This window comes from Corythoichthys intestinalis, chromosome 10, assembly GCF_030265065.1.
Source record: "Corythoichthys intestinalis isolate RoL2023-P3 chromosome 10, ASM3026506v1, whole genome shotgun sequence".
In the NCBI taxonomy this organism is placed as follows: domain Eukaryota; kingdom Metazoa; phylum Chordata; class Actinopteri; order Syngnathiformes; family Syngnathidae; genus Corythoichthys; species Corythoichthys intestinalis.
In genome coordinates this window covers 27,071,169-27,085,719 of record NC_080404.1, presented here as the reverse complement: position 1 = coordinate 27,085,719, position 14,551 = coordinate 27,071,169, and the positions used below count along the sequence as shown (strand labels likewise).

Below are 14,551 nucleotides of genomic sequence, written 5' to 3'. Positions count from 1 at the left end.
AATCGCCAGCTTCGTCAGGTTTTTATCATGTACTTCAGAACTTGTGCAACACAACACGACTACTGTCCGCCGCAGTTCAAGGTTTTCTAAACAGAACATTAAAAGAGAAAGTATATCTCAACCGCACCGCTCCCTCTCTCTGTCATATAAGCGACACGGTGCGTTCAGGTACAATACGCAAAACACGTCCGCCACATTCGAACCCGATTCGTTACATTATTACAGGAATCATCATTATTATTATTATTTTATTATCCCGGTTTTTATTAATAATTTGTTTGTTTTGCTATGTGTAATTGTCATTTGTAATAGTACCAGCAGTATTTATTAAGGATTTAGTGTAGGTTTTTCGGGCTGTGGAACGAATTAATGGAATTATAATGTATTCTTATGGGAAAATCCTGCTTGGCATACGACCATTTCGACTTACAAAACAAGGTCCTGGAACTAATTAACTTCGTATGTAGAGGTACCACTGTATTTAAAAAAAAAGTCTAGATTTTATGAGGATAAAGTTCTAATATCAGTAATGTCTAAAGAATTGTCATCATTTTGAGACCAACCATAGGAAAAAAATAATATTTTAAGAATGGTAAGGAATTCGAATGACAATTTGACCAAAAATCAAATCGTACTAGATTCAAGTCTGCGTTCAGATATTAGTCATTAGTTGTGACACTTTGTTATAGAACCAAAAAATAATGCTCATAAGAATAAAGAAATAATATTCATTTGTCATATATTCAATAAAAGTATTAAATTTACCTTTGTTTTATTTTTGAGGAATCAAAAATCTGAAATGATTAATTTTGATACTTATTTGATGAGAGTAAGTCCTAATTTTAGTCATTAAAATTTGAAGTCATATAAAGTTCCCTCAAAGAAAGTCACAATTTTATACCAAAGCAAGTGGCATTTTTTTTAACACAATAGTTACAACTTTATCATCACAAAATTAAATACTATGAAAGTTGTATTTTACTGTAAAAAAAAAAATGCATAAAATGTATTCATAAATTTACAAACTCACAACATAAAATGTTAATATTATCATAATGCCTATGAAACAAACAAGTCTACGTGCACAAGCTGAAAATGCAAGTGTATAATGAGTGTTTCAGAAATGCTTCACTTATGCTCGACGTCACGTCTTGGCTTTCGGCTGGCCGTCATCTGACCTACATTATTAGCAGGCGGCCTGCTGGCTGCTGCTGTCTGCCGCTTTGCTCAACTATCCGCGAGCTAACTGAAAATGACAGAGCACCACAGACGGGGACAGCCTTTTTATTATTATTTCAAATTCTGAGTGGTCGGGACCCTCTAGGTTGTCCGGCACTTCTTTGAATGGGGAGTGAAAGACCCCTGTGATGTTGACAGTGGTCAGTGACAACACGACCCGTTATACTTGATAGGACCACGACTTGACTTGATCGCACTTTGACAACAATTTATTGTTATCAAACCGGATATGACCTTATTTCAAAACATTAAAAAAAAAAAAACATGGTGTGCACATTTTTGTTTACATTCTGTCCAGGCATGTGCCAGCATGATATACGATTTATGATATAACCTTAAGCTAAAATATCATGGTATCACGGTATTGCAATTACAGCTCTAAAATGTGTTATTTTGATATATCTGGGTTCAAAAAAACTTTTTTCCATTCCCATTGAACAGGATTTTTATCTTTCAAAACATATTAGCAATTTGTAACACAAGTGTAATGCTAAGTTAAAATAAAAAAAAAATATTTATATAGATATATATTCTAAAAAAAAATCAAAATAAATGCAGTCCTTTAGGTGAGCGTAAACCCACAGCTAAAGCTCAACATTATTACTATGTGAACAAAAATAATTAAATCATTTTCCATAGATAGAACGTGTGTATGACTCTGATCATGTTTACATTATATACACACTCTTTTTCTCAGCACAGACAGTTGCCAGAGAGATAAAAACACAGTGTTTTACCACTGCTAGACACACTAAACACGTTGGAGTTAACTGTTGTAGCTGGCGGGAAATGTTCATGACGTTTACGAACCTTTAATTTTGTATACTGTAAATGCAAAAATCATATTGGAGGTAGGCATGTGCCGGTATGAGATTTTGACGGTACCATAACCGTGAGCAAAAATACCGCGGTTTAATGGTATCACGGTATTGCAATTATAGCTCCAAAATTTGTTATTTTGAGATGTATTAAAAAACAAAACATTTTTCCATTGAACAGAATTTTTTTTTCCAGAACATATTTGCAAATTGGAACATGAATATAATGTTAAATTAAATATATTAATTAACAAAAAATAAAAAATATTTAAATAAAATTAAAATAAATAGAACATATAGACTATACCCATAGCCACTGCTCAAGTTGCTCAAGATTAGAGCATGAAGAAAATAATTGCTATAAAAAGGTAAAAACACTTCTAAATAAAATAAAAAAATATATCAGGCATGAAAATCTCTCACCTTTCGGCGAAATTCGCCGTTTTGAAGTAAAAAAGGATGACCTACGTGAATCGTGTAGATCCGAGGAGAAAATTTTTAAGGGGGGGGGGGGCATCGGGTGTAGGCATGTGCCAGTTACCTTCACGGATTACCATGCTATGAAAACATCGCGGTTACAAAACCACTAAAATTTCCCGTCATACAGTAGTACGTATTCGTTATTTTTCATGTGTTGAAAATGCAGCCAGAAGTGGCTTGGCGCGGCAGCGCTTCCCCCTTCTCCTGTTTGATGCTGCGTGTGTCAGTGACGCTATTCCAGCAAACCCAAAAACAAGCACTCCAAACGCAAGCTGTAAATTATTCAATTTATTGATCTCTCAAATCGTGGTAACTGAAATATACCAATTGAATACATTTAAAACGTTGTACACTCGTATTTTTCCACATGTGAGTAGCTTCAACAGTTTAGCTTCATGAAAAAGTTCGCCAAAAACAAAACACACATTTTCCTTTCAAATTCAATACGCAAAGTTACTAAAAACTTACAAAGACGAATGATAGGCAAGGCTTAGCTAGGACAGCAACTTCATTGAGGTTAATCACAGCCGCTGAGAGAGAAACAAGTTTGTATGCGGGGAGGGAAAATAAAAAAAGAGCGTCAAAGATCGCTAATTGCGACAGATGATCTTGTACTAAGCACAAATTCACATTCGCTGGAGGAGGTAAAGTATCCCAATTGTTTTTAGATGAATGCATTTGCCAGCATATTGAATTTGGTGAGTAATGGTTTTCGTTTTCATATTTTGTGGTATGACAAAGTTACTGCCGTTCGTTGCAGCTTGCGTTGAACGCTGCCGGAGCGTCCGGTAAAAAAATAGCTCCCGTTAAGGTAGGGTCAAGCTTGTGTATTTAACGGTAATATAAAAGCAGTGTTGTCAATAACGCGGTATCGTAATGCGTAACTAATCTGATTACTTTCTTTCAGTAAAGAACAATCTAACGCGTTCATTTTTCTAAATCAGTAATCTGAGTAAAATTACTTTCCTTGATGCCTGTGCGTTACTATTTTGTTATTGCCCCATAATGTGTGTAGAATGAAGAATACTGTAGTCATGGGAGTGACATCACATGTCACATTTTTTAATCGGGGATGGAACAAAAAGGGTCACGTGTATAACCATGATGCGTGAGCGCTGGGAGTTTGCGCCCAAAACAACATAGCCATGCTACCTCGCCAGGATGCAATGAAATAGGCAGGAGATATACTACAAACGGCTGCATTTGCACACTGGAAACACAGCCATTACTTCACATTTTTGTCCAGTAAAGATAACAAAAATATCTTCGTGCGCTGCGAACTTTGCGCTGGCTCAAAAAGACTGTCGACCGCTATAAGCATCCAATTCAAGCGCCACTTGGAATAACAGCACAACAGGTAACACGACAGCCAGGACTTTTTGATACTGCTCGTGCTCAATCCTCGGTTCAAGCTCAGTTGTTGTTGAAGGTTTTGAAAGCTTAGGTTTAAAGAAATTCTAAATATCCATCTTGCCTCCTCAGCTGTAGTTTTGGCTAAGCAATGCAAACGGCTGTCTCTAAGGTTCTATAGTCACATGATCTGTTCGAAAAATAATTTGGACCCATTATGAAATACTTTGAAGGATTCCTGTTCATTTTATTCATTTTTGTTGTTTGTTTTATTGCTCTAAAACATTTATAGACAACATTTTAATGGCCATATTCAATGGTCTTTATTTTAAAGGGGAAGTTCAGAATTTTTTACATTAGGCTTAATCTTTGAGTTAGCCGGGGTTTAATTAGTCGTTGGAGTTGATTTGAACAAATTCTATGCAGTTTGACAGTTATTTGTTAGTTTCAGGGCTCCGGAGTGGCTAAGCTAGCGCGAGTCAATGGTGGTTGAAATCAACTCCTTCAACTAATTAAACCCCCGTTAACTCGAATATTAAGCCTTATGTGAAAAATTAAAATGGTCAAATTTGCCACATGTAGGACGTTTTGCCGACGGCGGACATTTTGGCAGAACGCCGGAACATATTTCCTCCACACCTTTCTCACCTTTTTAACCCCTGACCCATTTTCATGCCTGATATATATACTGAATGACTTTTTTTTTTTGGGAGGGAGGGGTCATTGGGAGTGAGACCTCTCCTCGTCCAGCAAACGTGGATTTGTGCTTAGAGCAAGATCTTTCGCAATGAGCGATCTTTCACGCTATCCTTCTTTCCTCTTCATTCAAGCTTGTTTCTCACTCAGTTACTCTGAGACTTAAAACCTCGACGAAGTTACTCTCCTAGGCTAACATTTGTCTTTGTAAGTTTTTAGTTAGTTTGTATATTGAATTTGAAAGGAAAATGTGCGTTTTGTTTTTTGCGAACTTTTTCATGGTGCTAACTTGCCTGGCACGGCCAGACTTGTCCCTGTATTTTTCAAACACTGCGAGAATAGTCTGGGACCCAGCCCATTAACGGCCTCTCAAGCACGGACAAAATCAACCGTCCAATCAGATTCTTTTTTTTTGCGTGACGTGTTCTTAACGAGCAACGTCACTCTTCCGCGTCGGAAGTCGTCTCCACAACAACACAGATGGCGGACAGCAGAGCCGAGAATATGTTCCAATCCACGGTAAAATCAGTTTTAAATTACCAAAAACACATCAACACAAGTCCATGACAACAGTCTTTCTCGCGCTAGCCATGTTGAATAAACTCCGCTCTCCTCGTATGTTTACTTACTAAGTCCCTCGTCCTGCCCTTGTCACTTTACTAATGTCACGTCCGCCCGTCGCTGATTGGTGCACTCCGCTGTCTGTTCGCTGTGGCTTGTTCCGCCCTGGAAATTGTGTCCGCTGAATAGTGGCCAGACTCAATCGCTGGAACAGAGGTGAGTCTGGTGTACCAGGCTATGTGCTAACCTGTTGAACCTACCTTTACCTTCCACCTTCACACGTGGAAAAATACAATAGTACAACATTTTAAATGTATTCATTTTGTATATTTCACTTACCACGATTTGAGAGCCAAATAAGGTGAAGAAAAGTACGCCTTGTGTTTGGAGTGTTTGTTTTTGGGTTTGCTGGCTGTTTAGCAGAATAGCGTCACTGACACAAACAGCAACAAACAGGGGAAGGGGTGAGCGCGTCCGTGCCAAGCCACTTCTGGCTGCATTTTTGGCATGTGAAAAATAGTAAATACTAGGGTATCATGTTTTTTTTTTATCCTGATCCGATCCCGATCGTTTTAGTTTGAGTATCTGCCGATCCCGATAATTCCCGAACTGATTGCTTTTTTTTTGCTCCCGATTCATTTCCAATCATTCCCGATAATTTTTCCCGTTCATATACATTTTGGCAATGCATTAAGAAAAAAATGAATAAAACTCGGAGGAATATATACATTCAACATACATAAGTACTGTATTTGTTTATTATGACAATAAATCCTCAAGATGGCATTTACATTATTAATTCTTTCTGTGAGAGGGATCCACGGATAGAAAGACTTGTAATTCTTAAAGGATAATGTGACTTTGTATATTGTGACTAAATATTGCCATCTAGTGGATTTTTATGAGCTTTCAGTAAATGATACTGCAGCCATCTAACTTCTGCCCAAATGCATGATGGGAAGTGCAACCATGACTGTGCGTAATGGTACCAATTGATATATCTTCTCAGCGTTGGGAAATATAATAGTGCATGAAAAAAACATCAACTATTACCTTTCTTTCCCACATTGCTTCCCACGATATTTCTAATCATTGAGAGAGGGTTTGTAAGGCTTGAGCCAATTTAAAAAAGGCTTCAAAGTCTGCCAAAATTCTCTCTACTCATTTTACGTTGCCTTTTAGCTCTATGTATACGTAATGCGGTGCCATTATAGATTGAACGTGACAATGCGTGAGTGGGTAGTGCAGCGCATGCGTTAAATGCGTTAAATATTTTAATGTTATTACCGCCATTGACGCGATAAATTTGACAGCCCTACTTTACTCCAAAACTAAAGACTCTGGATGAGTGTAAGACATTTTGTCTGTAACGTTAAATACAATTAAAAAACGATTTAATTAAAGAAAATATGTATACTGTATATACAGTATATATATTAAAAAAGGCATGTCCGATATTTTTTTGCCGATTCCGATACTTTGAAAATGACATGATCGGACCCGATCGATCGGCATCACATCTTTAGTGAATACCGTTTAACGATATGACGGAAAATTTTAGTGGTTTTGAAATCGTGACGTTTTCACACCACGGTAAACCATGAAACCGGTAACCGGCACATGCCTAATTGGAGGTATTGCCTCCTTGGCAGCCACCCTCTGCAAACACGTTTTACATACCGGACGGGACTCCTCCTCTAAGCCACGGCCGTCTGTAACTGTTTTGTTGCCGAAGTATTCCCATACCAGCGATTTAGTTATCTTGGATGGGGGAAAAAGTTCTGGAGTTTTACCTCCTCCAGCCATTGTGTAGCTAAGCTGACTTACTGACACTGGACAACAACCGGTGAAGGAGGGTTGAGCCTTGCAGCTCGGCAAGTGAGGGATTTCTCCATGCATTTTTTGGGACATAGAAATAGCTAATACCTTGGGGACAATAAAAAAATTCAGATTTATATGTGATATGTCATAGCTGCAAATAGTACAAGACGTTTCGATTTCACAAGGACAAAGTCATCGTACATTTTACGTGTTTATTATTTGACGAGAATATAAGAAAATCAAACGTTGTATGACAACCAAAATATGGTTGTAATATCGTGCCATTTGGGGATTTTTCGTTCTGAAACATTCAGTAAAGTCAGAAAGCGTGCCAGGTTCCCAAAAAGAACATTATAGGTACATTATAGGTACATTTCAGGTAAAGATAGGATTTGGGGTAAATGCAAGTGTTTCAAATGATATGAACTACTGTACAGCTCTAGTTAACACTCTGCATTTGTTTTACTGCAATGTGTGAGGCGTCCATTTGGACTTTCTCTACCACTAAACATGGTTCCTTGCTGTCTAAATGCTACTAATCTTTCACACGATGTTCCTAGTGTTCTCTTAAAAAATGTGCCTCGTCAATGAGTTTCTGGAGCTCGACCATACACGTCAAACATTGATTTTCCAAATAAACCCCCCTGTTATTTTTTATGTGATAGCAAATGGAGTCTCTTTCTGTTTTTGAGCTGATTTACGTTGTCATAAGAATACCCCAGATGGTGAAAGTTGTAAATCGTCAATGTTTTTGTTTGTTTTTCTCTCTTATTGGTACAGATCTGTGTGGAGGCACGTAGAAACTGACTCACTGGTGGCTTCACAAACAACTTGGGTTTCCTTCAAGATTTCTCAATAGAAATCTTGACTTAATTTCACACTCTTTATGAATAGATCCGCCAGCCAAGTTACGGGATTGATTGTCTGAATTCAGATGGGTTGCCAGATGCTCATTTGTGCAATTTCACAAAAATCCCGAGTTTACAAAAAAAAAAAAAAAACAATTGTACGAGAATAGAATTGTAAAACTGTTACATGAAAGTGTCGATATTAGCTGTAAATTTGTGAAAATAGAATCGTAATTTAACATGAATAAATTCGCAAATTGTTAAGCGTTGGAATTGTGCAAGAGGTCACTGGATTACAAAGTTAATGTTTTATGAGAACAAAATTATAGTTTGTTTTTCCGTGGTCAAGAATGGAACTCAATTTATTTCTTATTAAAAAAATAAATAAATGATGCTGGTAATACATTCTCTTCATATACTGTGCTGTTGCACCAAATTTACAAAAAGCATTCCTGTTACTGTGCATTCAGATGTGTAACATCACGCTCTCTATCACCCACTATGGAGTTCACCATTGTAGTCGTTTTGATCATCATCTGCTGCTGCAGATGGTATGTGAGCATTCTAGTTGGCAGCAGGTGCTTACGTATGCCTTGACAATACCCCGCATAGATACATTTTTTTGTCACTCGGGACAGGCAGGGCTTTCTCCAGCTTGATTTTGAAGAAAATCTGTCACATTGTACATATATTTACGCGGCGTGTGTAGTTTCATTTCAATATGACATGTAATGTTACTAATTTAATTGTATGTATGAGGATATTTATACTCACGGCCACTTCAACCTCTGAAAATATCAACGATCACTATGCTAGTTTCGATAAGTTTTTGTAGTATGATATATTTTTCCCCAGAAACAATCGACGATACAAACGATAGGATTGCCGGTTTTTCCTTTTTTTCCTGCTTGCATAATATTGCAATTTATAATTAGTTCTTGAAAAAACAGTTGAAGGTCATGAAAAAATGTGATTTAAAAAAAAAAAAAAAAAGCAAATCACTATACAGATAATACTATGCTCGATTTTTTTAAAAGCATGAATTATACCAGCAAATTGGCGGAGCGTGTAATTCATAAGTACAGAGGGAAAAAAAAGGCTTTTTATAAAAGTGAATCATCACCATAACAGGAACCAAAAGAAAAACACATGGTGCAAACACAGTCCAAAACAGAATCTGTTAACACTGGGCAAACATTACATGATTGATATACACAGAATGCGATATACTATACGCTCTACTGTGCTTTTTAATTACTTTGCTGCTGTTATGATGAACACAGCATGTTATTATGACGCTGTTTTGTGTTCAAAGGAGATTGCATCAAATGTAAACTTGCTCATTTTTGAGCAGATGTAGCACAATGAGGCTTTTGGCTGCTGGGCTGAATGCCGTTGACTGTTCATGAAACATTATTCAAATGGCCTTTCTCTCTCAGTCCGTTTGTCACTGCACGGAAAAGTTGGTTACAGCCACCCGCCACCACTTGACAGCTCCAGACAGCTCATTATAAAATGGGTGAAAAAAAAGAGGGCGGAAAAAAGCCATGTTTGATGTTTTTACTTTGCGAGCAAGGGAGGCAGAGGCAGCTATATCAAGCCATCCCTCGCAGGCTTTTTTTCCTTTATAAGGCAATACTGGCTTGAAAACTGGCCGAGATTTGATACGGCCGCGCTGTGCAGCTTAATGTGAGAACTGAATATGGGTAATTGTTTGGACAGAGCACTCGGGGAGAACGCTGGGAAGTTTGTTTTGACAATGTGTTCTTTTTTGCTTTTACGGAAATGTGACTGAAACAGAGGGGGTGAAGAAAGCCAAAATGGGAGGTGTACATTGTTATTGTTGTTCTTGTTAAAAACTACATTGTCAGTTTTAGAAAGCCAGAGTTTGTGAATTTTGGATAAAGCGCTTTTAATTTCGCAAGTTCGTCTAATAAGGTATCCAGAGCTGAAACTAACGATTATTTTTATAATCAATTAATCGGCCAATTACTTAAACAATTATTCGGATAAATGTCACTTTTTTCAGTTACCTTCAGTTTTAATAGAGGCATGTTTTATGTAACAATGAATCCAATTTCAAAGCACACTCTCTTGCATGACAATTTAAAGTTTGAATGGGAATTTGTGTTGAGACTTTAAGCTGTTATTGGTTGATGTGTGTGATTTCTTTATAAAAAGAAATTTACTATCAACTTTACTATTTAACTATAACTCAGGCGCTAATATCCTTCTCCAAAACACAATACAAACGGATACATTGGACACTGATTAACATAATCGCTAACTAGGTTAGTCCTCTGTGATAAGTAGTAACGTCTCATCAACCAAGAATGCAAACAATGCAATTGGCTTCATTTACTCACCTCTAAAGGAGGCATATATTTATATGTAATAATAATACTAATATTTGCAATTGAGAAGGTAGTTACAATATGCTATAATTTCAAGAATTTAGGCAAGTTTAAGGTGAAGAAGGTCCTAAACAATTAATTGGTTATCAAAATAGTTGTCGATTAATAGAGTAATTGTTGCACCTCTAAAAGTATCCAGTGAGTACGTTATTTTTGTGTAGAATTGATTGTTAATTAGTCATGTATTGAAGTCGAAAATAGAGTATGAATAAATAGAATTGGCACTGTTGATAGTATCAGCTTTTGTTTTGTTTTACAAAATAAAGACAACAATGAAGAGGAGCAGACCAGTTTCTTAATTTTCCACAGTCATCCCTAATTATACATACATAACTCTACCTACTGTCCAAAGTACTTTACCTACTGTACTTACAGACCAAAGTAAATGAGAACTGAACAGATATATCTCAACAGAGGAACTTTGAGAACAGAATAATGACAATGTGAGTGAGCTACTGTACCGTATATGAAGATACACATTATTTATAAGAGAAATAAACAAATACATTTTATTATAGGAAAATATCTCTTCATAAAGTAAACTAAACCTCTCCTCTTGCCTACACAGCTATTGGCTGCACAGGCTCACTGGTGATTTTCACTTCCTGTATCCAATGGCTAAATGTCCCTATACTTTAATCCACATAGTATATTTGGCACAGACAGCTCGGTGGCCATAAATGGGTAAATTAAGCACTGTTTTATGGAGCCGCGTTGACCCCTTGCTCGTATATCCCGCTACCAGATCAGTGTTATATACGTAAAATATATGATCCATGTGTTTTACTACATTATCCATGAATATGACAACAGGGCATTGCTAGAATTGAGAGATTGAGAGATTTGTTGGCTCAAGAAGAAAAATGAAATTCACCGCTGGGGCCATAAAAATGAATTGAACTACATTAAAATGCAGCTCGCACATACACAAGTACATTTTTCCCCACAACAGACTAAGCTCGTATATATAGTTGTGTTATTATATTGTCGCTGCTTTTGCCCCGCAGCTGCAATGGCGGAATCCAACTCCAGTGTGATATGTGTTATATTTCTCTGCCCCCAGCACATCTGTCCTCCAGACTTTAGCTAATAGCCGCCTTCCAGCGCACTCTTTTGTCAGTAACAAGTGCGTTAGCCATAATTAAGCCTTCAAACAAACATGGAATTCTTTGAATAACCTGGCTTACCTGTGTATATGTGTTATGTTCATGTTATAGGTTCTTAATTAAGGTATCACCTAAAGAAAATTCTCCCCAAATACAACTATAATGACCAGCTTTTCAATAAACAAAATGGCTGAGGTTTTACCCCTAAAACATGTAACCACTTTAACATAATGCAAAGGTTGAACATTGACAGTGCATGTAATTCATTCATTCATTCATTCATTCATTTTCCATGCCGCTTATTCCTCACGAGGGTCGCGGAGGTGCTGGAGCCTATCCCAGCTAACTTCGGGCAGTAGGCAGGGGACACCCTGAATTGGTTGCCAGCCAATCGCAGGGCACAAGGGCACAGGACACAACCATTCACGCACACACTCACACCTATGGACAATTTAGAGTGTTCAATCAGCCTACCATGCATGTTTTTGGGATGTGGGAGGAAACCGGAGTTCCCGGAGGAAACCCACGCAGGCACGGGGAGAACATGCAAACTCCACACAGGAAGGCCGAAGCCCGGGATTGAACCCTTGATCTCAGAACTGTGAGGCAGACGTGCTAACCACTCAGCCACCGTGCCGCCTGTGCATGTAATTATAGGAAAATAAAAATGCACAGGTTTTTAAACAATGATTATATTGAAATATATACCATGTTTTTACAATTCAGTTACATTAAATGCTCAAATGTTTTATTTTAAAGTTATCTACCATTGAGCTAATTTTAAAATATGTCATCATTTTCAGAGCACAAAATTCCCCTATCTAACTACAAATATCCTGGTGAAAATGTAATTTAGTCTCCCACATGACTTCCCACACAAACCTAAGCAGTAAAAAAAAAAAAAAAATGTATGACAGGAAAAGAAAACTCAGAATACTCTAATGGACCAATACCTGAAATTCAACAGGAAATTGTTCATTCTGGTTTGAAGGAGTCATATTGGGTGAATTCTATGGCTCATGATAAACTCAAACAAGGAGGTTTGACCAAATGAGCCCCATTCATAAGCAGGTACCCTAGACACAAAGCCCACATACAGGATATTTGAAGGTTTTTTTTTACTGTGGTTGTGCCATTTAAATTGGGTGAAACATTATGATTTTGAGGGGGTATTTCATTGCCTTGTTCGCAGCTTTAATTTTGACTGTAGTGATACTGAAAGCGTGGTCTAATACTACGGCTGCCCTGTCAAATTAAACATAACTTTTATAGTTGTTCCACTCGTATACAGCAGCATAAAATCCTGTTTACAAGGGGAGTGTTAAATAAAGAACCACACACGACGACGATGCAATACATACCAGAATGAAGCAGCTAACAATAAAATACCAGAGCATAAAATTGCTCATTGTTTAACCCAACAAGTCAAATAAAATGCTGAACAACAGTTCAGCCTTGTGCGTAAAAGTGATTCCTGACTGCTGTACAGTGGCACATTTTGAGTCTGGGAGGATCTACAACATTATTTGTGTTTCTGTTCTTTGGAACCTATTGGTGGTTTTGCATTTTTCAGAGATACAACCTGTCAGGGAAATTCAAGCTTGAACTCAAAGACAAGTGTTACCTCGATAGCTCGATTAGAGAAATGAATACGACCAACCAAAGATTGCCTGCTTCGAAGACTTTATAAAAGTTGTATATCAAGGGTATAAAATGATGTGATTTAGCCAGGAGCTGTGATCACCCAGAAGTACTAAGAAGTACAATAGAGGCTGGACATTTATACTGTTGAAAGGGCCGTTACCTAAGGATGCTTACTGTGAAACAATACCAATGAAAACGAAAGTGAAACTTAAGTTTCAACTCTGGTGGTTTTCCACAGAAAAACATTAGGGGAAAAAACACCTCAAGTTATGACCTTGAACACCGGCTCTGGCTAGAACGATGATGAGCTCAGTCTGATAAGCCACAATCACCCATTGTATTCATTCAGGGCATTTTGGAAAACACAGGAACATAACAGCCCATATTTGGGCATATTGTGATAGTCTACAATAGGGAAGGCACACTCAAACACGTTAATATAACAATGATGCTCTATGCTACACTGTTCTCATGCAAGCATAACAAAAGCATACAAAATATGATGTATAACGGTTGTGTTTTAAGCATGAATAACATTCATTTCACACAACATGATACCACCATAGCCCTGTCCAGATAGGAAATTAGTACATTGATTGGTATCAAGGAATCGTGTTGAAGTGTTTCATCTCAACTTTGCAACAAGCTTTAGCTTAGTAATACTTCTTAGTAGTGTTGGTAGCAACAGACTAGCTTTCCTAAACAGTATGCTAGGAGCAAGGTTAGCAAATAGAAATCTAATATTCCAGTACATTATCTACCATAACGACAATGTAATGCTTTCTCACTTATTTAGCAAATAGTGGTCATAAACAATACATGTGTTTCAATAAGGATGCCCGATCACATATTTTTGCATCTGAGTCCCAGTCACCTGATTTTGAGAATCTACCGATACCGAGTCTCGATCTGATACAGATTTATTTATTTATTTTTTGAACAATACTATTGCAGTATTGTACAGTTTACAGTACTTCCTCTTACGCCTTTTCCAAGAGTGTTGTGGAGTATAAAACGCATATATTTTTGTTTCTTTTCTCAACGCTATTGTCTTTCTGGATTATTTTGATACTTTTTAGTCCTTAAATTTTTTTTTTTTTTTTAAAAACCATATATTTTTATGGCGTTAAAAAACACGATCCTTTTGATTGGCCTGATTTCTGATCATCTGATCGGATCGGGGACATCCCTACATTTGCACTAGTTCCTCTCTGTATAATGACAGACTAAACAAATTATTCTCCAGTCAACCTGTGTATCATCTACTGCATATTACCATTCATACGAAAGAATAAAAGCTTTGTGTGAGACTAAGCTTCTCCATATTTCAAATTGAGTGATTCAATATCAGAGGATATTACAACGCTATGCGCATTGTAACAGTTTTAAACATCCGTGGACGCGTATGAGGTATAGTATTTCATCTTGATCAATTTAGCCTTAGTTGGGTGGATAAATTTGACACTTCGTAGAAAACTGTAAATGGCTAACAGCATGCCAAATTTGAATGAATTAACAAGAATACTAATCATACTATAATTAACAGGCGTCTCAGCCATAAAGATTTTTTTGCT

The 14,551-nt window shown here is 37.2% G+C and overlaps 1 protein-coding gene across 2 annotated transcripts in view; it reads left to right on the top strand.

Moving 5' to 3' along the window:
- The window catches only part of arid5b (AT-rich interaction domain 5B), a 288,024-nt gene that overhangs the window by 38,535 nt on the left and 234,938 nt on the right, over positions 1-14,551 (top strand). The gene's annotated exons all lie outside the window — the stretch shown is intronic.